This window comes from Cygnus olor, chromosome 1 (assembly GCF_009769625.2).
Source record: "Cygnus olor isolate bCygOlo1 chromosome 1, bCygOlo1.pri.v2, whole genome shotgun sequence".
Taxonomy (NCBI): Eukaryota; Metazoa; Chordata; class Aves; order Anseriformes; family Anatidae; genus Cygnus; species Cygnus olor.
The window spans coordinates 138885503-138911988 of NC_049169.1; the positions used below are offsets into that span (position 1 = coordinate 138885503).

The 26486-nt window shown below is 37.1% G+C and overlaps 1 protein-coding gene and 1 long non-coding RNA gene across 3 annotated transcripts in view; one reads left to right on the top strand and one right to left on the bottom strand.

Annotated features, from left to right (window-relative positions):
• The window catches only part of GABRG3 (gamma-aminobutyric acid type A receptor subunit gamma3), a 331802-nt gene that overhangs the window by 190198 nt on the left and 115118 nt on the right, over positions 1 to 26486 (bottom strand). The window lies entirely within an intron of this gene.
• Positions 8352 to 11083, top strand: LOC121059184. The gene is made up of 3 exons (XR_005814452.1): positions 8352 to 9015; positions 9668 to 9825; positions 10969 to 11083. It is a non-coding gene; the product is annotated as an uncharacterized LOC121059184 (long non-coding RNA).

The window sequence follows — 26486 nt, forward strand, 5'->3', positions numbered from 1 at the left end:
AGGTGCATGGGAACAAACACTGGGGACACCCAGGGACCTTGGTCACAAACAGATGAGACGGGAAAGCAGCTGCACAGCACAAACTGACACAACTTTCTGTCCCACCCTCCTAGAACAACAATGATCTCCCTGATGGGGAGGGAAGCTGAGCCCTGTTGAATGCAGTGCTGAGGGGGGAACAAGTGACTGTATGAGACAATAAAATATAATCTTAATTGTTCCTAAATAAAGCCAAGTATCCAGATCCACTATGGGTAGTTGTTCACTCTATCTCACCCATGGCAGAGACAAAAAATAATAATTGATATAGCCATCTAGCAACACTACCTGCCAAATGCAAAGTCTCTATCTTATCCTCAGTTATCCCAGTCTTCACAGCGTTATACCCCTCAGGCTATGTAGGTATGCAGCAATGTAGCAAGACACAATGCTCCATAATGCACATGACAACAAAGACAACATTTCCTTGTGTGCAACATAATGTGCAAAGCAATTCCCCACTTTTTGTAGCTGATCTGCAGTCAACAATGAGGATATTTCCTTTTATGCAAGGAGAAATCACAACCACAGGTAATCAGCTGCACATTTTATTTGAGACACATACCAGTTATCAATTTCAGGTAATAGTTTTCTTACAAAAGGAGAGCAACTGGCATGTTCAGCAGTGGAAATGTTTTACATTATGCAGAAAAAAACAGCAACACAAACCAAGAGTCAACAGGAGAAATTAAGAAGAAAGGGAGAAAAGAAAAACGTAAGTCTTCAGAGGACTAATGAAAGGTGGCATTCACTAAGTCTGTCTTCCCATTTCCATAAATGCAAGTGAGTCAAATACATTTGTCCAACCATTATCTCATCTAGAGATAGACTAGCCAATAAAAGCACTACCTATAAAGGGCAAAAAAGATCAGGTGAAGGCCAGCAACCCAGAATAATGAGACTAGTACATAGTAAAGAAAGAACTAATAGGGATTTAGAAATAATTGAACCTGGTCTCTGTACCAGGACTTCATGATTTTTCAAGTACTAATACCAAATAATTTTAATCACACTATTCAGAGAAGAGCATTTACACATGCAAACACCATCACCTACATCAATTAATGTGACTCAGACTCAGACAAGTTAGTGTTCCTTTTGTTCCTTTTTTTTTCCTTTTTTTTTTTTTTTTTTTTTTTTTTCCCATTTATAACAGAGTTTAGCTAGCACATGAACGAATCCACTGGCAAGCCAAGTTGCCTGGCTACTGTTGACCTTTCCGATTACCTCAGAGAGAGAACCAGCCAATTAGATATGTTGCAATATCACAACTTGTAAACTTTCCAGTGAAAACACAGGCTACACTCCTGAAGGCATAGTTCTGGCAGTTGCCACTAAGTGTCACTGTTCACATAGACTCAAAATCCGCATTAGGATGCAAATACAAGCTGGGCTTGGGGAGGACGCAGTGTGGTTGGGTGGTTTTAAGTGTAGAAGCCTCTTGATTGACACTCATGTCACCACAGTCAGCTACTGGATATCTATTGGGCTACTTCGCCTCCCAGGTCACAGACTGGGATCTGCTGGAAGGCAATGGTGAGAAGGGATCACAATTATTGAGGGCAAGCATAAACACTGGCTAGGGAGTGGTGAGCTAGAAGAGTAACATGCAGCGCAAGGAACTTGAGGCGAAATACTTGAGGTTCAGTAAGAACAGCTCCTCACACCACCTCTCTGTTGCAACTGACTGTGAAAACGTTTCTAGCCTATTTCAGAGAAGTCAAACAGGTTAGCTGAAAACACCAGTCAGTCATTGCTATACTGCATTATAGCAGGGTCCAACTATGCACTTCTTTGGATTAAAAACAAAACAAAACAAAACAACAAAAAAAAAAAAAAAAAAAAAAAAAAAAAAAAAAAAAAAAAAAAAAAAAACAGCAGCTTGCTGAGGCAAATGTGGAACAAAGGCTAAACTTTTCTTGGGAAGAGAGTTCAATAGCATTAGCAGATTCTGTTCCTGGAGTTGAATTACTTCCTAGAAACCAGATATAAACTAGAAAAAAAATAGATTAATGGTGTTTGACCGTCTATTTTCAGAACCAATCTATATGTGAACACAAATCATGTTTAGAACATACCAAAGACAGATACCACCAACTTCTTCACTACAGGGTCATTCTATCCATCTTTCCTCACTATGAAACACAGCACCAGTGTCCAAATGACCAACAGAATCAATAATGGTGGAGAAGATAATGCTACCTCTAATATAGACAATGGTCTAGATACTTTTTGTAGACCAATTTTCAATGCATCTTGGATGAACACAACCTGCTGAGCAGTACTGGCTGTACTTATAAAAACCTGAGAGTCAAGAGTGAGTGCAAAAGAAACATGTATAACCCAGGTACGGCTACTTCTTTCTCTGTCTGATAACAGCACAATTTCTTCTAGAAATTCAGCTGCAACTTTCTTCAACATGGGATGGGTTTCAATTATGTTAGCACTTTTCCACTCATCTAATTCCTCTGTGAGTTTGCTCAGACTCAGTTGAGTTATTTTTAATTAGCTCAGTCATTGAAACTATTTAGATAATACTTTATTCAATGTATATATAAATGTGCAATCTACCTCACCTATCTTATTCATACAATATTTCCTTCGCAGATTCTCTCTCTCAAATACCTTTTGCCTTACTTTCATAGTCTTCGGATCTGACTTTTCTTTACATTCATTTATACATTGTTTACACCAGGACAACATCTGATAAGGACAAGTGAGATGCAAAAATAACCGGTCACACTGGGGTTACCTATAACATTGGAATAAGTTGATCTTGAGCTATCTTAATGTCTTTCTTCTTTATACATTAGTAATGTAATAAACAGAAAAAAATAAAAATAAAAAAAAATAAAAAACAGTAATAATATAAAACCCTTGCCATTTTAGCTGCCAGATAATTTATTTCTTCTGCAGAAGCTAAGATTTAGTGAACATTTCTATGACCAATATAGAAATATCTGTCAAGGACTAGGAACCCTCTCAATCTCTTTCAGCTTCCTCATTTCTCATAGTTTGATCTCCATATTAATATTTATAAAAGCCTTACTTTTGGAAGATAGTAAAGTCCCATTTTGTGCTATGAAACCAAGTAATTCTGGGTCATATAATGCATCTATTGTTAATGAAATACAACACTAGGCACTTTATAACACTTCCCAAATATTAATTCAGCTTTAATACAGCATGTTCCTTGTCTCTGAAATATTTTCTAACCCCATAGTTCCATTGCTCTATTTAGATGCAGTTCATGAGTCTAAATAAACATGTCTTGGTAAGATTTCCCAACTTCTAATGCTCTAGTCAGATGCTGTTCTGGTCCAGGCTTACTCTAGTTTGGGGCCTCAGAGAATGTTAGCATAGTTGATGAGCCACATTCATGTGAGGAAAGAAAATATGCAGAACATGATAAAATGTGGAAGGAGGGTAGGGCCTGAAAGAGCTCCTATGTAGGAAGAACAAGACATGGCACATCACAGTCTTCTCATACCTGACATTGAAGAAAGTCCAGGTGTTACCTGGATGACACAAGGAGAGATGCTTAGGTCTCTTTGGGTATATTTTCCTTGGCTATGTATTTCCTTGATCCCAGTAAATAAAAGTCTTTCTGCAGTATATTTCCTCATCATCTCTTAGGTGCATTATCCCTCACATGTACACTAGCCTTTAATCAAATAATCAAATATATTCATTGCCTGGTTGAACTGAAGGAACACAACAGTCTCCTCACCCAGCAGCCATGTCTTAAACCCACTTTGCACGGCACTTTCAATTAACCTCTCCTGTTTATCAACTCCTCCCATTTCCTGCTTCTGAGTCTCTTGATAGCATCATTAGCAAGCGATATTTACATAAAATCTATTATTTGTTTATCTCTCTTGTACTAAAACATTTACAGAACTCATAAGAAAATAATGAAAGTGGCTGAAGATAATTCCGGTTCACTTGTTTAGTTAATAAAAAAGGGGGGAAAAAGGATGACGGAGGTGGATTTGTAAAAGGCCTCTTTTTCAAGTTCTCTGGTAAGCCTACTGAAGATGATTGTGGATATCTTTCTAGTCAGCTGCTCTTTTGTTGTTTCTTTCACCTTTATATGAGAATAGAAAATACTATTTTTTTTTGTTGTTGTGTTCTCCTGCTCCTTTGCTTCTGGTGAGCAATTCTTTTCATTGCTTGTCTCTTTTCTGTAAGATGGCGAATTTCTGTTTTGTTGTTGTTGTTAATGTGTTGTTCTTTTACAAGGCTCCCTGGGCAAAGAAATAATCAGTCCCCTGTAACTTCTGGCCTGCACCTTTCGATCTTTCCTATCTGCAGGAATTTGACAGACAGACTTTTGAGGAATAAAACCTACAGCCTGGGAAAGGAACGTTGAAAAGTAGTTTGGACTGTCGATCCTATTGGCCTATTTCTTTACCACTGCCTTCATAATTATTATGGATCACAGAACACCAGAGGGCTTTCTGGAGACCTCTAGACAACATGGTAAGAGTCGAATTGAGTTATGAGATGTGCAGTTAAGCAGATAAGAGTATAATCTCCTCAGTCATGAACAACAGAAAAGGGGAAAAGGGGATATTTATTTATTTTAGTGAATCCTATCCTACCTCCCTCTCTCCCTCCAAGAAACACTTGGTGCTTCTCAAATGCCTGCAGGGCAATACTAGAACTGGAGCCAGTCTCTTTGCCGGTGTGAAAGACTGGGCTGCCAACAGACTCAATTCAGATATGAGCAGAAGTGCAAAAGCCAAGGTAGAATCAAGAAATAACCAGAATATGGAGATTGGGTTCAAGACTCAGACTGAGCCCCAAATTAACACAGATTCTACAAGGGAAAACAAAAAACTTCAATAGTTAAAAACAGCCTTTGAACTCTGATGATAAAGTACTTTATCCTATGTTACTACCACATTAGGAATAAACTTTCTGTATCCCAACAGAAACCAGAAGCTTTCCTATTTCCAAATCTGCAAACCCATGAAAAGTTTCAGAGCTTGCCTAAGGTCCAGAGTAAAAAATAATGACAGGCACAATACATGTATATATTGCCCTAGGAAAAGTACCAAACTGGAATATGGGAAAACTACACTCAAAACCCAACTCATGAAGTACTCTTATCAGTAGGACATCTATGTTCTTAGGTATCTCTCCTTTCCTTCCCCTCTCTTGAAGCTTTGTACAGCAAATAAAAGAAGAAATAAATCTTCACTGAACAGATCTAAACTCACGTACAGTCCTATTGCAGCCTTCTTTCATATTTTCAGTACATCTAAACAGACTTTTGCAGGCAATGATAGCACACTGAATTCCATGCCAAGTTTCTTAGCCAAAACATTGCAAGACAAGCTACATGGCTGCAGAGTTTCTGATTCAAATCCATCTGGCAGGTATGAGGTATATGCAGGCTTCTCCCGAATGCACTTTTAAAACTACCTATAAACCTATAAACACAGTGAAACTGAGCTCTAGAACAACAGATTTACAGGCATTTAAGAATACATGACTGCCTGAACTTCAGAAAATTATCTACGTTACCCACTTTTCATCTGAACGAGCTGAGTGCTTTGTACGTGTGAATCTATGATGCATTTCTTGAGCACAAACTTATTTTTCAAATACCTTGCATTTCAGTCTAAATCACATGATTTTATCACGCTTGGAAGCACACTTACAGGGCAGCTGACTCCTTATGTGAGCTAAGATCTTGTCCCTTTGGAACACACAAGGACCTATATTGTGCTCAGCTGTTCACTGATGTCTCCATCAATTAAGCTCCTAGGAAGTGTTCTCACCTCTATAATGTCTCTCCTGAGGGCGCATGGATATCAAAGCACATTCTCTGCCTTCAGGCTCCAAGAAGCAACAGCTTCTCAAACCATTCTGAGCAGCATGGTCCCAGGCTCCCATGTCATCCTCAATGGACTTGTATATGAGGGCAATTCTAATAAAGGACAAACTGCTGCCAGCTTTCAAAGTTTGAGTGGGTTCACCAGTAGAAATAAGATAGGAAACAGATCACCTTTGCGTTTTGAATATCTGCTTTGAATGGCTGTAATCATCTAAAGTTAATGACAGGCAAGGCACACTTTCAGCAAGGTTCAGGAAAATCTTGGGTAGCAAAACTAGGAACATGGATCACTTCTGAGGATGGACAAGGAAGAGAGAAGACTGCTGGTGAAATAATTCCATTACATAAATTTGGCTGTCACAAATGCAAGACAATCTGGCTTGAGCTTTGAGATACAGATAACTATTACAAGCAAACAGCAACTGCATGTTGAATAGCTTCAGGGAGCTAAACAGATTAGGAAGAGTATGTGAACATAGTTCAAGTCTTCTCCTGTTCCAGGTCAGTGCCCCAAAATGACATTGTTAGTTTATTCTAGGACTGACTTTGAGCACCATTCTGTTCTCAAAAATGAGGCTGAGAAGCACAGAGAGGAAGAGAAGCATAATACTAACTCAACTTTGAATGTCTAATAGAAAGACTTTATATCTCTCACTCTAACAGTGTGTTACTTCTGTGCAAATGTCAGCTCGTGGTTCCTTTAACCCCTTTCCTTTGTACTTCTTCTGTGAGCAACTTAGGCAGCTTCCCCTCAGCTTGAGCCATCTCTTCCTGTCCATTGTGTAAGGAGCCTATCCACCCAGCTCAGAGTTTAGGATTCCAGCAGGTGGCAAGGTGTGAGGGTTTCGCTGACAAAGGGGACAACAGCTTTGCTACTGCCCAGGACAGTGGTATAACACACGATGATTTGATGATTTCATTTTTACACTAAAAAGGCATAAGCTCGTATTAGAACAAACAAATAAACAAAAAACCTCTCTCCCTTACCTTTGTGCTTTGCTGCCCTTCTTATCAGATACGGTTGAAAAAAAAATCCTATTAAATGGAAAAGCAAACACTTGCCATTTGCTTAGCAAACAGATTTATTTTCATTAAATACGCTGAAGAACAAGATAAGCAAGGCATCTAACCTGCTTCCAGCAATCTGAGCAAGAGCTTAAAAAAACATGTCTATACCCAGCTTTGTGTTCAGGCAACTTACAGAACATTCTCCAGCTTGAACAATCAGAGGTGCAGGCTGAGATATTATTCTGTAAAGAAGATCTGAATGCCTCTCAAGTCATTTCCCTCTGTTCTGTCAGTAGACAACTTTGATTTATAGACTTGTCAGACCTTCATCAGCTATCACTGTTGAAAAGAAAATGACTTGAGAAGAAGGAGAAAAACCGTAGCAAGTGATTTGTGTAGTTACTTATACGGGTGAGGAATAAACCAAATCCAACTGCAAGTGTTATAGAATGAGGGTAGATAATTGAGAGGCAAGCACTTTTTCTAAAGCCAGGCTCCATCTGATTATCTCACACAACAATGAGAACAATGAGAAAGGACTGAAGAGCAGAAGTCATGGCATTCCCTCAGAAGACAAGAAGTGGGAGGTCTCCTGCCTCTGCCATTTGTCCTGATAAGCAGCCCCATCTTGCTTCAGCATAGTATCAGTAACATTTCCTTTCTATCTGTCATTGGGATTGACACAAGCATTCCTGCTGCATTACAAAAAGGTACAAACAAATAAGCAAAACCAAGCCCATTGCAACATATGGGACTCACTTGGTATTATTGTTATTTTTTTGAGGAAAAACAGAGATATCTGCTGCTTACAAAGACTTGACATCCCTTTTATTTTCCTCTCAGTTCCAAATAGGCACAGCCAATTTATAGTCAGGGGTTTGGAGTACTGTAAAACTATGCTTTGCAGTACTTTGGTACTGCTGGTACAGCAGAAGATATAGCAGAAGGCAATCGCAGTGGTATAGAATCATATCATAGACTCGTAGAATGTCTTGGGTTGGAAGAGACATTAAAGACCATCCAGTTCCAACCCCGCTGCCATGGGCAGGGATGCCATCCACTAGAGCAGGTTGCCCAGGGCCTTGTCCATCCTGGCCTTCCTCCAGGGATGGGGCATCCTTAGTCTCTCTGGGCAGCCTGTACCAGTGCCTCACCACCCTCTGAATGAAGAAGTTCCTCCTACACTTCTCTGTGTTAACTAACAAGGGCATGTCAGATTTTTCACACAGAGATAACCATATGGCAGAATAAGCAGGAATGTGGTGCACAGACATCACCATGGCCCCAGAAAAGCATTCAGTCAAACAGATATTATTATTAGCTCTGAAAAGGGTGAGATCTCATCTCCAGATTGAGACACCCCTTCAGAACCACGGACACATCTTCCTCACTAACTTTAAATGCAGGCAAGCATCAGTTTCAAGAAGAATTTTAGATCCAGATTACTCACTTACTCTGGTGGTTGGCTGCTTTGGAAGGTTCATGCCAGAACTGCTAGATGGGTACAGTGTCACAGTGTACACCAACTAAGAGGCCCATCATTTTGATGAAAGGAGTAATTATTCATGTCTCAAGTCTTCTAGAGGATTATTCTGTCCACTGTTTGTTGAGCTTTCTAGTTGTGTACTCTTCATAGTTTTGTTGTTGTTGTTGTTGTTGTTGTTGTTGTTGTTTTTGTTTCTATTTATTTCTTCCCCAACTTTAAGCTTGTGTTTTTTTCTCTTTCTTCTTTACCTCCAAGGCTTGTCCTTTTTCCTATTTTTGAATTTAAGCCTGACCTTTCCTGTTCTGTCACAGTGTTAGATGAGTTCTTTGTCTTTATTTTGTTAGATTTTCTTTCCTGGGCTTTTCACATTTTACAACTCAAGATTTCTCTCAGCAAATTAATGCCTTGTCTTTAACAGACCATCTCTTTATCTGCATCATTAAAACTGCTCAATGGCAGCTTTAAAGTTTTCTTTGTATTTTGAATGAAACCTAGCTATGTGGAAAAGAAATTATCCCTTTAAGCATGCTGCCCATTGAGCCCACAGGCACCTTGTTGTCCTAGGTTAGTTTTAACAGATTTCAGAGTTTCAGATTTTAGAGAAACACAAGATGAAAGATCAGACAACACTTGTAAGGTAAGATGCACCTGGATGGTCGAACTATATATTACTTCATAGGTTAAGTGAAATAATATCTCTTAAGACTACATGGATAACGTACAGACTCAAAAAATGCTATGCAGTTTGTGAATATTATTTCTATAATCACATTATAGACAGTGTTATCCCAGCCATTAAAAAATCGGCTGGGTTTACAGGCATGCTAGCTAGACTCACTAAACCTAGTTTGCTTCACTCAAAACAGTGATTCACAGTCATGCTTTTCATTCTTTATATATTTTTAGTAGTGCCTAATGCTAAATGCTAATACTTTGCACTGACTCAGAACAGCTTGCTGGAGCCACTAAATTCTCCAGGCTCTCTAGAACTGAGATAAGCTTTTTGTATTCTGGTTAGATATTGGCTGTCTTTAAAGCTTCCGCAGTTTTAAATTTCTACAAGCCTCCTTGGTTTTATTCTTGTACATGTGGTTTTATTTGTATTGCTCTTTTTTGTTTGTTTGTTTGTTTGTTTGTTTGTTTTTGGTTGGTTGCTTGCTTGCTTTTTGTGTTGTTTTTTTTGTTTTGGTTTGGTTTTAAAGTGCCATCATATGCTTTTGTCTAGTAATAAGATTAATTGCAATGAAACGCTAAGAGAAGTGCTTTTTTTTTTTTTTTTTTTACCACAGAGAGTATGACAGAGGAAAATAAAAAAAGGAATAGAGAGACAAAGTTTAGCATACCAAAAGAACTGTGGAAATTGGTGGAGACTGAAGGAAGACATGCTTCCTAAGCAGATGAATTTCAGTATTTCACAGTGAATCTGGAATCAGAAAAAGCTTTTTGGGTATGGGATTATTTTGCTTATATAGAATGTTGGGTAACATGCTACGACAAAAGAAATCAGTGAATGTGCTGATAAAACCAGGAATGAGTCAAGTTTATTCTATACAAAAGTATCTGAAATAACATTAGTATTGCTAAATCAGTCAGTTTATTAGAAGAATTTGACATAATCTAAAATTAAAATCATGTTTCTTTTTATGAGTCCTTTGTAGAGAAAAAAAAATCAAAGATATTTTGGTGCACTAACACACTTTCATGAACACACAGAGTTTCTTCTACCTACAATCTACCACCTTTTAAGAGGTTCCAGAAATGTGACAAGGAAAAAAACTAGAATCATTCTTAAATGAGTTGAGCTACAGACTTTCTGCTCAAGTGTCCACACAGCAACCTGTACCTCAAAAGCAATCATATCAGATGTTCTGGAACAAACTTGCCTGAATGACCAGGCTTCAATCCAAATTGTTGCTTTCACAGTGGTGAGAAGTCAATACTGTGAATGGGTATCCCAGTCCTGTTCTCTTGGGCACTCTATTTTGCATCATATGCAGTTTTGCTCCATAGCATTTTGCCAGATAAATATCAGAAGCCACACACAGCCAACAAAAACAGTAAACTCAGGAGTTTAACTTCCAAAATTGGCTAACCATCTTGGCTAACCGTCAGAGGTAGCAACATTTTAGGATTACAACTGGTCTTTGTTTGGAGTTATCCATGGATATCATCCATCTGCTCTGTTAGCTGTACCTGATACGAAAGCTTTCCTAACCATCTGGGAAAATGGTTTTTAATTGGCAATGGACACACCTCCTTCGCTGCTGGCCAAAAGATAACAAGTTTGTTCTTGGCAGACAGATTACTGCAACACTCTTGATGAAGACATGAAAAGGCATACTTGGTATAGACTAAAAGAAGTTTCTGATTTGACTCAGAAAATGTATGGAACAATATTCCTGATTTTCATTCCCTGTGCCAGTGTGGGATACCAAAAATGGAAAAGGGCACTTTTCTGAATTGAACCTGTACTAATCACATGAATTAATTCAGAGTGAATTATTACATACTGGATGAACTACTATCCAAGGTCAGTTTATTCCAGGACTATGATAAATACTAATGGTGTTTATATTCTGCATCTCTCCAGAGTGCTTTTGTGCTGCCTGATGAGGCCATTTCCCAGCCAACCAGACTGTATGAAAGAACTGCCTAAATATCATGGAAGAGTACGCATTCAGGAGACAGCAGTGTCTCATGATAGGAACAGGAGGCCTGTGAGTAATCTCTGTCATGTTATGATGGATGCTGTGCAACACAGCATTTAGTTAAAATAAATGAGAAAACCTCACCCAGTGTGAGTGAACTAAAGATTGTTATAACCCATGGTGCCCTTAGTAGACTAGTCCCTAGCAGAGCACATTGGCCATATTTTAATTACACAATGAGATGAGATCTAGTTACGCATCATACCTTCATGGCTCCAAATTTATTTGGAAAGAAACCCAGGTGTATGCTAGGATAACAGTTGTGGGAAGCTTCTGTAGGTGTCCCACTTGACAAGAGGAGAAGGAGGGGGTCTGTGGAAACTGGTGCAGAGTATACCTCTCCCACCACACAAACTCAGTTTATGGGGATTAGGTAGAAGTCCTGCAGGTGTCTTCCAAGTGTTATGACACAGCTAATGACATAACCTCTTTTAACTTTAAATGTGACTGTCAGCAGGGGAAAGGAAATGTGTCTGGGACTTCTTGGTCTGAACTTCTGCTCCTCAGTTGCAGGATTTTTGGGAACATGGGAACTGCTCAGCTTCTGTGTCATTATAGAGGAGGAGGTTTGCAAAGGCAAGGTTGTCTCTGATCAGACTCTATTATTGACCTATCTTCACTCATTTGGCCACAGGGAGAAAAGTTTTCCAAATATCTAGCTTTTGTCTTTTGTTTCTCCTCAGATTTTCCAGGAATCAGGGATTTGATCAAATTTCTCTCCTTGAAACTCTGGTAAAAAGGAACAAGTAACAAGCAATAGCTGGTTTTGTTTGTTTGTTTGTTTGTTTCACTATTTCTAGTGCAGAAAAAAATATTTCAACTGAATTATGAGTTGGCACAACTGCAAGTCTTCTCCCAGAACTGAATATCTGCACAAATGGCATGGTCAAGCTTTCTTCTCCATAAAGTGCTGCTACAGAGTTATGGTGTACAACATTTTGAAGAGGTTAAAAGAGTGACCGAGAAAGGAAAATACAAAAACTATTCAAGGTGTTGGTGACAGGAATTTACTTTCCTGCTTATGTTGTGGTTTTGTTTGTTTGCTTGTGTTTTGATTGTTTATTTTTGTTTTTGCTTGGGATGGAGAAGGGGGAACAAAGGCAGAGTTAAAGCAGGATGGTGGATAGAATAAAGGTTAAGAACTGCACATGCATTTAATGTCTGTCTTTCCTTTGGTGACATATGATCCCTGTGACCAAGAAACAGAAGAAGTACCCATTTAGGAAACCAAAGGAAAGCTCAACAGGAGGTGAATTAATATTATTCACCAGAATAGTCCCCACCAGCAGAAGTGGAAAGATTAAAGGACAAACTGAAACAAAATAACAAAGCAGCTCTGTCTAGTCCCTTTCATCCAAAAGAGAGCACTCACTGTACCTTAAAATCTATTTTATGTCTCCTGCAGAAAGTCTTCTGTGAAAGAAATGGTGTTTTATAATGATTATTTGGAGCCTTAGGGGTTAAGAGCATCCTCTGGTTCACATTACTGCTGCCTTACTACCCCCAGCACATTTTCATGTGTATCCTAATCAGTTTATTTACTTTTCGGATGCTATTTTTGATGCCAGGAAGAAATGTCTGGGTAGAACGCTGTAAAATCTCTCTCTTCATAGGGAATGATGAAAATGCTTCAAGATACATTTCAGACTGCATTATAAACTGTATCTGATAATGTGAAAGCTCTATCTTCAAGCAGTGCATTGGACAAATTAGTTTTAGACTCTGACTGCTCATCACAGCTTTAATATGTGGTTTTATTTTTTAAATCTGACAAATCAAAAGAGAGATGACAGGTAGCGCAAGGCTGCCCCTCAGATGTAAGGCATGCAGAGAGTTTTCCACAGCAGGCAATTGAAAGAAACAGCATCTAGAAATGAAAAGAAGGGGAGAAAGAAATATGTGAATGTCTCAGGAACAGCAGCAAAGCGTCATGATTAGAAGCATGAGAAGCAAGAAAGGGAATTGCAGCAGATGTCAGATGGGAAAGAAGAAAGATTTGTCTTGCCAAGAGATTTGATTATGAATGCAGTCAGCAAAAGAGCAACTAGGTAATGTTCAAACACTATGGTGGCGTTTAGTAGACACTTATGAAAAGCACTTGGTATCAATTCTGTGTGGTAAAGTTTGATTTAGGGTATGTAAAGGTTTTGGGTTGGGTGTAGATGGTTTTCTTTCAGGAGGTCTTGGTTTCTTTTGTTGAAAAGGGTGTTATTCCTCACCAACATCCTGGCCACCGTCAAAATCCTTACTGTCTCTGTTCTTCTGGTGTTATGCCCAGTAAAATGAAAATTGATGTTATTTCTGAGTAAGGCCATACCCTGTTCTCTCGAATAAGAGAAAGCGAAGTACCATCTCTAGTGTTCTTATAAGCCAATATATACTGCTTCACCTCCATCTGGAACTGCATCTTTTTAGCATTGACATTAAATACATCCTTGTTGTGATAACTATACTCAAAGACTTCCTGACCCTTTGCTTCAAAGCTCAGGAGACACCAGCAATGAACAGTTTCCCAATCCCAGGCAAATACACAGGGCACTCTGCAGATCAGTGAGTGTAGTAATGCAAATTATAACACGACACTTCTAAGGCCAGGAGCCAAGAACTGGAAAGGAATCAACCACAGCAGCCCACCAGCCTTTAAAATGGGGTGCTGGAGGATAACCAGTCTATATAAAGCCAAAGAATATCAATGGACTTTTTTTCACTGAAGGTGTGAAAAGTGGTTTAGAACAGCATCTGGTTAAACCACGGTCTAGGGAGCACAGTAACATAACAGCCTGTTAAACCCATAATTATTTCCAAAAGGTATCTATGACATCTGCTAATTTCAGCATTTAATATACCCTTAGCTTCATTCTTGTGTGCAAAGGTCATTTCCGTATGCAAGTCACTTACAAATTTAATGTAATAACCCTCCTTATAAGTTATTTGGTTATATCAGAACTTCTTGTTAAGTTTTAATGGGTTTAAAATATCTGAGAAAACATAAGATACTGCTGGTATTTTCCTCAGTTGGTTTATGGACTATGAACACTAAAAACAGAGCAGTTCTAGTATTCAAGTGTTCATTTTTTACGTCTCTTTAATGGAAATGCATCACCTAGTCATTTTTTTCTAGAACATTTGTCTATAACAAAGACAATGCCAGAAGATAACTATCTGATATTTTATTGTGTTCTTCAAGTTTTATTTAAACTCCTTGCACTTTCTTTTTTAGGAGACACAAACCTGTCAAGGACTGGTTAATACTTCACTGAATGTTTGATTTTCTAATAGATTCACTGAGAAGATGAAAATGGACTCCTAGAAAATACTGAGAAAAAAAAAAAAAAAAAAAGAAAAGAAAAAGAAAAACATTGAAGAGAGAAATTTCATGCAGAGTGAATTAAAGAAAAGTTGTGAATTCATCATGGACATGGAATTTCTTACCATTTCATTACATATGAATTATATGAAATATTAGAATTCCTGAATTTATACCTGGAACAGTTTAAAGGGATAGCTGTAGAGACAACCAGGCAGTGGTTAAAGCACACAGACCTCAAAGAGGATCACTTTTTTGTACTCTCTCTGCCCATTCCAACACAACAAACCAAATTTGAAGTGAAAATACTTGCAGAGATCAAAATATCTACATTAATGGAAATAATATGCAAAGTCTAAATTTCATTTCTTCTCTGTGTCTTCCTCTGGGAAGACTATATTTGTTTGAATCTTATGTGTTAAATGTAGGAGGAGGAGACTGGGAAGGACTAGAGATGTTCACCTCCTGGCCCAGAAAAGAAGAAAAATAACATAAATATAGACACAGCAATAGACAAAAGGACAAATGGGTATCAACTGGTAGAATGCTGGGCTTTACTTCTGGGAGAGGGAGTAAAGTACTAATATGGAATGTGTGGATTATATCAGTAGACCTAAATGTAGTTTGAATGCAGAACCATGTGCCTAGCCTAAGCTAAGCACATAGGTTACCTCTAAAGTCACTGGACCCCATCATAACAAGCAGCCATGGCTCTATGTATGTAAGCCAATTCACTGTAATATAAGTGAAAGGATGTTACTTCAAGCTTCAAGATTTTGAAAAGGATAGACCCTGACTTAGTTGGACTGAAGAGCTTAAGGAATGTGATGCAAAGACAGTTTTGAATTTCTGTAAGCCCAAGAGTTCATTACTGGTTCTTGACTGAGATAAGGGTTTGGTAGTAATCAAGAAGCTTACACTAATAAAGTGTATGGGGAGACTGATCTGCAAAATTTTCTCCGCAGAATATCATGGCCACAGTATGAATAAAATTTGGTCTAAAAGCTCAAAGTTGTTCCTACTGCAAGAAGTCTGGCAAGACAGCATTTCATCCATGCTCCTCAGATGTTCTAAGTTGCAGCATCTTTGAAGAGGAGAAAGGAGGCTTCGGCGTTCCTGCCTCATAGCAGAAGGAAAGCTGATATAAATAAAAGACATCTGGGTATCCTGAATGTTCAGTCAAAAAAGAATGAAGTCAGTGTGTTTCTTAGATAGGGACAATACCATAAAAAGTGATCAGAACATAAGGCTAGAATTCAACAAATGTTAGTAACGGAAAGGCAAATAATGTTTAGAATGACAAATAATGGACACTACTGAAGAACAGCTAAAATTTGATGTCATGTTTTTAAAAACATAGAAGTTGTAAGACTTAGTCCAATTGCTGAGTAGCTGGACTAAGTTCTAAGAGTATCAGCTAAGTTTAATAGCAAGAGCTGAATACACTACTTGGGGTATTATAATACCTCAATCAAGGAAGATAGTATTTACACAAAAGCATCAATATCTTCTCGCAGATGTTCCAGCAATTATAAGACTGCTTGGGTAACTCAGTGTATAGATGTAGCCTGTCACAGTTGCATGGTTTAACTAGTGTTCATAATTATCAGCCTACAATGCATGTTTAACAAATTGATTTATTGTTCATCTGGTTTGAAAATGCTTCTGTGTCCACAGACTTGATGACCAGGAAAGGTTCTGAAACAGAGTACCAGTAGGACTTAGATGAGAAAAACATTTAACTACTTTTAAGACTGAGCTATATCAGTTTATGAAGTGTATTGAGACACATCAGTATACCAGGAGTTGCTTTTACCTTTTATTTTAAATCAATGTACCAGGCATGTCTACAATAAGAAAGAAAAAAACAACAATAATAACAAAACAAAAAAAGACCTAAACTTTAAATAAGCAGAGTTCTTTGACACTACTACTAATGCTTACTTTGCATTGTATTCCTTTTGCAGCCAGAATCAGCTCTGATTCTAAAAGACGCCAATAATTCAACTCAAATAAATTTTAAGAAAAATATCTTGGAAAGAGACTTGCCATGTAGTTTGGTCATGTTATCTTTTGAAGTCAGCAGAGACTGTAACTCAGTATACAAATTTCATCTCTTATGGACAAATATTCTACAGCAGTGAAGAATGATATATTATTTTCATTTACACAATGCATCCACCTATATTTCTGAATTGGTTTCAATTGATTCACATAGTTTTAAAGTATATACATTCATTTTTGAACAGAGACGTTTCTTTTGGTTCTTTTTCCACAGCCATAGTTTAAGAAAATGCTAAAATGATGGCTAAGTGCCCATCATAATAGATATATACTATTTTATATGATATTATAATTTATGAGATATCTTTGAAAGTAGACTATGCGAATATATGAAAGAAAACTCACATGATGGATATGAATTATCAACCACACTTCTTACAGATTGAATTATTCAGTCTTCATATATATGTATATATATATACTTTAAATTGCTTAAATTCCCTGATGCTACAGTGGAAAATGAATAGGATTATAAAGAGAACAGCATAATAATCAGGTACAGTGTATCCCAAATTACACAGTATCAAAACTGATGGGAGATTTAGAGATCTGAAGGCTAAATGAAAAGAAGGAATCACCCTTAGAATTAGAACAATAATACAATAATAAAAGGAGTATACTTGGTGATTTTCAGGATGATCAAGAGCAGATTTAACAAGAAGCCACAGCAGTCTTCTCATCATCCACACTGCCTGGTATGCCACATCTTCCAGGTCAGATGACAAGCCATCCACTGTACCACCATACAGTTAGCACTCGAGTCACATTCTGGCTGCACCCAACCCTTGATAAATCTCAGTTATGCTTCTATACCATTTGCAACCTGAGCGTGTTTGTATACATACAGATCAGGGAAAGTGTTATACGGCTGTGAAGACTTATACAAAACTTCTCATTAGTATTCAGACAAAATTATTCATATTGCTAATTTAGAAGCTCTTGGTGGGTTTAAGAGTCATCCAGTTAGGAAACTAAATAACTTAGCTGAGCAATCCCAGCATGAATAACAAATTAAGAACAGTCACAGAAAATAGTTTGACAGTAAGCTGTAAGGTGAAAAGGCTCATATCAGAGTTTATGCTGAAGGATTCAAAGTAATCAACAACTCCATGAAAAAAGCAATGCCTGACAGTAGATTATTCACACGTAGCAAATAAAGCTAGCTTCATTCACAGTGCTTGCTGTGAATAGCTGGTCTTTTGCTGCTCTGCTGTGTGAGGAAGAACTGCAGCAGTGCCAAAAGCTGCTACAGCAACTGGAGCACCAGCATGCTCCCTGGGGACAAAACTGGCTTGACCAGTGCATCTGTGACATCGCTTAGTCTTAAAAACTCCTAAATCTTTTAGACATTACTTTTTGATATTCACAATCTATAGCATCTTTTTTTTTTTTTTTTTTTTTTCCTAGACAGAACTTATTTCGGTGCACTTGGAAGAGCCCACTGAAACAAACATTTTGCTCAGTGCATAAAAGAAATACATTCTGAAATTACTCTCAGCACACAATGATAACAGAGAGCATGACACTATATACGGCTATGCTTTGGACAATCCGGTAACTGTTTAAAGTCAGACACTGCACTTTCACAGAACAAAACCACTTTGACCACAACACACTGGGCATTAACATATTCTCCATAATTTTTCATTTCCTGATACAACCTTGCAAATGTGAGATCAAATAACTTTAACTGGATCTGATGTAGAGTCAAATGTGGGTTGGTTTGTTTGATTTTTTTCTGAGTGCACGTATGAGTAGCTGAGATAGATGTTAGCCACCAAGATGCCCCAGGAAATGCTCCAGTCTACCACTTTTTCCATTGAACTGTAGTCACTTCACAGAAATAAATGTAGCTGGTTAGCTAGATAAACAGATACTAGTAATGTGTAACAGTATTAGTACTACTGTAGCTAGCAGGGCCAGGGATATTCCTTCCCCTCTATTCAGCTCTTGTGGGACCACATCTGTAGAACTGTGTCCAGTTTGGGGCTCCCCACTGCAAGGAAGATAGTGGCACACTGAATTAAATCTTGTGGAGGTCCCACCTGACCTGGTCAGGTCCCACCTGACCAAGATGGTCAGAGACTGGAGCACATGACATGCAGGGAGAGGCTGAGAGAGCTGGGTCTGTTCAGTCTTAAAGAAGTGAAGGTTTTGGGGGAGACCTTTACACTGTTTACAACTATGTTATCAGAAGACAGAACAAGATTCATCTTAGTGGTGCACAGCAACAGGGTAAAAGGCAAAGGACCCAAGGCGGAACATATGAAATTATGATTAGATAAAGAGAAAAGAATATTTTACCTTTTGGGTGGTCAACTACTGCAAAAGGACCCAGGAGAGGTTGAGGAATCACCATCCCTGGCAATGTTAAGATGTGAATGGACATGGCCCTGAGTAACCTGATCAGACTTGCCTGCTTTAAGCATGGAGTTGGACTAGGCGTTACCTTTCAGCCTAAATTAGTTTATGACTTTGTGATTTTAAATATATAGATATACAGATATATAGAACAACAAGTTAAACATTAGAGTACAGAAGTTACTCAAAAATCAGACCTCATATCTGGTGCTTGGACGTAGGGAGGAAAGAAAGAGAGAATATTGGATGTTATTTGAGGTTATACGCTCTGGCATGCATACAACCAAGTGACTTAGAGTTTTCAGATACACTGAAAATCATGAAAACAAGGAGAAATTAACATGAATTTTCAAAGAAGAGGAGAAGCTTTCTAAGTATCATAGGCATTTTACAAGGCTTTCTGCTTTTGAACCTACAGTCTCCCACAAAGACTGTTAAGAAAGTTTTTAATGGGATTTGAGAAATCTGCACTCTAAATGTATAGTTCATCTCAGCTCGTCCCATGTGATGGATGGAAAAGGAAGAATTCAAAGCCACTTAAAATCACACCAGCAAGTTTGAAAATAGTTAACATTTTGTCTAGCCAGAAATTTAGGTGGGTAGCAATGTAATCTTTACTCATGAGATGAAAAAAAAAAAGAAAAAAAAAAAGAAAAAAAAATTCTCAAGTTCTCATGTACATGATTTCAGTAATTTTACTCTTAAAATTACTTGGACAGGGCAGGGAAGTGGTTGTATTAATATACAATACCAGACAGCTAAAACTATTGAAATGAGAACTAAGTTTAGTACTGACTGCTTTAGTGGGTGAAAATAAATCATAAGTTCCCATTTCCCCATCCTGTAAAATACTATCTGCCTACATCCTTTGTAATGTGAAGGAAATGAAAATACTCAAATAACTTTGTAAGGAAAGGAAATGACTAAATTATAGTTTTGTTATTAGCAACAATAAAACCACCATCCACCGTTCAGAAAAGTCAAAAATTACAATTAGTAAAGGTTATTCCAAATGTCATAATGTCATAGTATTCAAACATAATTAAAATCTATATAAAAATATGCAGATAAACAACATTATTCTGTATTTCTTTCATTTTGCCTGCTAAAAATCAAAATAAATTCCCCAAACAGCTGTTGTTGGACTGGAAATATTTTGGCAATTTTCACTATCAATAGATTAATATTTATAGGAAAATATTTTGTATTTTGAGGGAGTAGTCTCTTGGGCTATGACTGTGCTTTTAGCACTGCAGATGTCTCTGAATGTTTCCTTATAGCTAGTTGCTGTGAAAATAAGTACATACAGATGGAAGTACAGCAAGGCGATACAGAGTTATAGTACCCCAGGCACTAACGTTTTATGCACTTTTTAATGTTACATTTAAAAATTTATGAGTATCTACTCTGCTAACCAAGTCCATCTCTATTCCTGGGAGTTAAAGTGTGGCTTTGTGTACAAGCAGTATTCCAGGTGAGCTGGTTTGAGAATCTAGCAATGAAGAGAAGAAGCCTGTTTTCAGAATTCCAGTAGTGTGTATATCATATAAACTGGAATTAGTAGGCTCTACATTAATTCCTTAAATTAAGTACTGGAAGAATAAACATGTGGTCATTGAGATATTCAAGGTGAGCTGAATGATCTAAAGATCCTTCTACCCTTGTAATCTATGAATGTAGGCATGACTATTTAATTGAAAGTATCCAACCAGGGTAACAAATAAAATATAAAAACAAACTGAAAACAAAAGCATCTTAGTGAGAAAAGAGCAGCTTCCAAATGCTAGTTTAAAAAAAAAAAAAAAGTGAAAACAGACTAAACGCAGACTAATAGCATTACTCAAAACAAACATACAAACAAACAAAAAACTCCTGTAAGTATTCTCTCTTATGTAAGTCCCATATTAGCCATTAAGCCTTTTCTTATTTATGGAGCCTTTCCAAAGTTTGGTTACTCAGCCATTTATACAGAATTTTTAATGAACTTACAACACTGCTTTCCAGTTATCTCAGAGATGGGAAAACTGAGGGCAGAAGTGTGGTGTGAAACTGTGTTAGCTTTGATTCCAGTTCCCTGTTACTACTTAACTACTTCCTTCATCTTCAGAAGAATACTTTCTAAGGCATTACGTGGTTTAGATACAAAATGCAGAGGTGATAGCATGAGCAGAATGATTTCTGAACATGCTTCCTCAAACCTTAATTTAACCTTTCTTAGCAATTATGAATTGGTTGATAGATGTAATTCAGTAAAGCATCTGATGGAACACAGTTTCAAAACATTATCAGTGGGTGATTTGCATTTAACATTTACTGTACAACTCAGTCGCTACTATTATATTAAAGGTGTGGTGATTTATCACAACATAATTAGCTGAAAAGCCTGGCAATATAAATTAGTCCCACTTCAAGGCACTAGGAAAATTCAAACTCCTACTGAGATTTTTAGTTTATTTATTCAAGCAATGTAAATTCTTGTAAAAGAAGAATTCACACGTAACGTCTGTTGACTCCCTAACTCTTTTCTAGGAAGACGGTAGATACAAGACATGACCATGAGAAGCCTAATACAACATCTCAGTCTCTTACAAAATCTTACATCCACACACGCAAGGATTGCTAGTCAGACTAAACCAGAACAATGTACAGTACTCATTTTAAAACAATGTCTGAAACTTCTAAGAAGAGGCAAATGCAATCATCATCTGCAGTGTTTTTCATCACACTGTATTCCATGCAATACATTTTATGGTTAATAAAATGGTTGGGACCTGCAAGGCATGATTGTGTACTTGATATGCCAAGGAACATCAAATGAGAGTCCAAGTACTTCGAAAGCATAAATTACTGGTTAAGCAAATGTCTTCATGACATTTAGATAAAAGTCCATATTGCTGTAACTGGAAAGGAAAACATGGAATATATAATGAACTGCAAAGATATACATATTGGTTATCGTGTTGTAGTACACCAGTTTGTGCTGAAGAAGCTGGTCTTGCTCTACCCAAACTCCAATTTTTATATGGAAACATCTTCATTGGTCTCAATACCCACACAAGTGAATACCAATTTGAACATCTCAAACACGAGTGGGTATAGCATACTATGGCAAATTGACGAGTAGATCCAGAGGTGATAGCTCTTCCTAGAATCTTAGAAAAAGAAACAAACATAAAATATATATATACTGCAATGGTATTTGCTTGTGGCTTAAAATTCACTGCAAAAATGGTTGGCAACCTCATTGAACTATATATACTAGGAATCTAACAATACAACCCATTTTGTTAATTTACAAAAGGTCCTACAGACATAAATAAGCCCCGTTACAACATATAATGAGTACAAAAAGAGAAATGAATCTTTGATGGTATTATAATACTAAATAAGGACACATAGTACATATCTAGCTATTCTGATTTCATAAAAGTAACAGAAAAATCTGGTGAAGTAAGTCAGGGAAAGTGCCTGCTGACATAGGTGCTATTGTTATACAAAATAGTAAAAAGGAAGTTTCTAACTGAACTATGGAACAGTAGGTTCTATTATGTCTTCATATCTGTCCATCAATCATCTTAAATAGCTGAAGCCACTCAGATCATACCCAGCTGATTTTTTTTTTTAAGTCTCTTAAAATACAGTCATTCAGTTCCACAAGAATGACTAAAAATCTGTAGAGGGCACATCCTCTTCCCTCCCCCAAAAATTCATGAAAGCAAGATGTAATTTATGACTGAACATCATTGTAGTACAGGGTAAGTTATTTCATCATTTCCATGTAACACTGACAAAATATGTAATCCTTAGGAGTGTTAGGTATAAAGTTAGACAAAACAATAGTACAGGTCCTGCTTAAAATTACTTTGCTGTGAAGGAATATTTATAGACAATTCAGAAGGTCTTGTCAATCTCCAACAAAAGCAAGTAATTGGCTGATTTAGATTCAGAGTGTTAAAGCCTGTACAACTGAAAATCTCTTTAGGAGAGATATGCCTTTAAAAGACAATCTAGAAACTCTCCTCAGACAAGAATTTTATACTGGGAAAGTGTATATGATGTCTCTTCGATGGCTGATAAGCTATTAACTGTCCACTGGAAAGCTCATTGAGCACCACCCTCCTTTCACTTCTCAGCAATGAAGGCAGATATTTCATTGCAGTTTAGTGCACATTTGCAGTCAAAGTAGCACTTAATCACAGGTAACAGCTGAAAGCCACAATCTGGATGTAACCACACTGAGAAAGATTTAAAATTGCCTCTGAATAAACCCCTGGCACATGTGAGACAGAATCTTATCCCACACAAATACGTCTCATCAAGGCATAATGCATTACCAAGTATCCATGTACATCCAATTGTTTGAAAGATGTTCCATGTATCAAACTCTATTCTGAGATACTACTCCTTAAAAATACTCCACAAGGGTGTCTGATTTGGCCTATGATTTAGCAATACACCTTCTTACATAGAATAGTTAAACATCAAAACAGCACAAAGTTTGTTAGTCAAGGGAATCCAAACAAGATTGTGTAAAAGTATGTGTTGAATAGATTACTTCTCAGCTTACATTGCCAGACCTATTTTATGCTATCTGCCTTTACAAACTGGTCTGTTGTTCTCCTTTCCTATGGGTGACAGTGGTGCAGATGGCCACAGAAGCAATTTAGATAGGTGGGTGCCCTCCAACTAAGTGAGGGGAACACGCTGAAGAGGCCACTTGATCCCAGAGAACAGCAAATTAGCCAGAAATAACAAAGAAGGTGGGGATAAGTAGGAAAGGACAAAGAAATCAAGGATGACAAAAATTACAAAAGAGAGAAGGTACTGAAATACTTTCTGAGTGGTGATTTAAAATAGAATTGAGTGGTAGATTTAAAGTAGAAGTAAGAAGAATGCTGCCTCTTTGAAGGTATATATCTCAGGTAGGATCTATCTTACTCAACATTAGATATTTACAAAATATCTGTCCACATGCCAACTAATCACTGTAGGATTCCCAGGAGAAAAACAGGTTATTTAAACCATTTACACTCTAGAAGTGTCTGGTTTTATTCCTCCTTGGAATATCCAGAGAGGATAGATGCCTTTTTCAGAATTAGAAATCTACATTTAAAACCTGTGGGGAAGAATCATACTCATTAGTGATTTGAATGCATACAGTATTCTTAATGGGATGAAAAATACAGGATTATACAAAGAACCATGTTGAATCTGTGCACAGATTTAGCCAAAGTTTTTTTACAGTCTTACATTCAGCAAGGGGAATTGTTTTTTTATTGTTTTGTTTTGCTTTGTTTTTGTTAGGTTTTCGTTTTTGCTGCAAATATATTTTAGGACAGGTATGCTGCATAACTTCGAGACATCAAAATACCTACATTAATAGCTCCGCATGCTGGAGCTATGCAGGCATTTGTATTGTTTGGTTAATAACCAATTACCTTTAAGCTTTGCTGCATCTGGCTTTTAGATTCTGATAATTGGTTTGGTCATCTCCACATTCCAAATGAGCCATTTTCTTTAATGTATTTTGAGCCTTCTCATTTATTTTAATATTATATCTGTCAGGGAATAGTGTAGAAAATTTCAGGGTAGCTTTATCTGCTACATTCAAGGTAACCTACATACTCACTACAGTAGCCAAATGATTGTCAAGCACTTGATTTACAGACATTTTATTTTTTTAAGGTCATTCTAAACTTGCAGAGATTGAACCTTCTACCAATATAACTACAGAAAAAAAAATAATTAGCTTTTGTCTAATGAAATGGTCTACCCTTGCAACATTTAACAGTGGTAAATATGAGCCTTAAGGTCATATTTCTCCCAACTCAACGAGGTCAGAATTTTATCTCTTGGAAAAAGTTTTGTCCTTTAGTTGAATTGAAAAAATAGGTCATGCCTCAGATATCTTGTATGTGAAAAGGACAAGCATCAGCCGGAAATATTCACAATACTATGTATATCACATGAATCGTCCCTTATCCCTCCTTCAAGATCTGAGGCAGAAATGGACAAAGGAATTGGAAAGGAAATTAAATTTGCATCAGTAAGGAAGAGAGAGGGGAAAAATATGCATATATCTAGTTGGTTGAAATTATTCTTTCTGCATGAAAAAAACAGCACTGACATTTTTGCAATATGAAGGATCCAAAAATCTGGCTTAGTGTGAGAATGAACCATTCCTATGGTTCATACAATGTCTGCATCAGTTTCCTTTGCTTATATAACAGGCAGCCATTATATGTTAGCATGTCTAGTCAGTTACTGCTGTAATACATCTACCTGTTATTCTAGTCTTAGAATAGTAACTAAGAGTTCTTAATGTTATATGACTTAGAGAGTATGCATGTGCTCTCTTTTTACAAATATTTTTTGTCCCATAATTTACACTCTGATATGTTCCATAAATTCAACTCTTTAAGTTAGACTGCAAGTGCACATAACACAGATATATTTCTCAAGTCAGTTCTAGTTTATACAGCAGGTTCACTTCATTTCCTGTGAAGAGAAGTTCTAAATGGTTTGAACTTCACATGCTCTTTGAATTATCGACAAATTCTTTCACACCCCTTGCAGCATTTCTGAGAAAAGTTATATATTTACATTTCAAGTAGAGTTTTGCAGTGCCTTACTATTGGTTTATGTATGTTTGTGAAGAAAATATGTATCTTTTCCACTTCCTCAAAGCACTGTTACATATTCCAGCATTCTGAGACTTTTTTCACTTTTCTTTAAAAAAAAAGACTGAAACATTTAAAAAGCACTATATACTGATAATCTTAGTCAGATGTGTGTTGACTGGTTCTATTTGCAGCACTTGAACAGTATTAAAATTTTAACTCAGTGAAGGAAAAGTCTTTTTCTCTTCTTTTATATTTATTCGTGTACTCCATGGGACTTTGTGCCCACCTATTTTCCACCTAGAGTTAGCTAAGAGCACGGTCAATAGGATCTTAATTCATATGCAAAACAGAACCACTCTGGTAGAAGCAGAGAATAATAGCATAACATTTATATTTATAAAAGTGGTCAATAGTTTATACAAAGCATGCTAGGGGTCTGAATTAGAGGATGCCGTTCCATCTCCATGCAGAGGAGAAAATAACAACAGAGGTGTACTATTCACCTATTTTTGACATGAAATCTGTGTAGCAGCTAAGGTAACTTTACTTTTCTGTCTGACTAACCACTAAGACAGAAACACACTTTGTTGTTGTTGTTTTACTTGAAACAATTTGAACAAATTGACCCTAAAAATCTGTGTGCAACTGGCATTTATTGGAACAAAGCTTAAACAAAATGACTGGTATAACAAATAAAATGAAAGTGTATGAAATGAAAACCAGAGCACCACTTTATATTAACAAAGTGTCTGGGACAAATTCCCCCTTCTGGTACCCGTAATATAATATGAAGTGCTATAACACAGAACAGTTTGTGATTTTTTTATGCTTTGTTCTTGATCAGAAGCTAAAGCAACAGGAAAAAAGAGTATTTTGTTATATACAAAAGTTGTATTGACATGAAAGAAGTGAAATTGCTGCAGGACTATAGGACTAGGCAGGATAGATTTGTAAAGTCATCTACCGTTGTAGCAGAGAGATCAGCATAATGCTGAGAAAGGCAGCATGCATTTGCCATGGATTATTATAGAGAGATGGTAGTGCA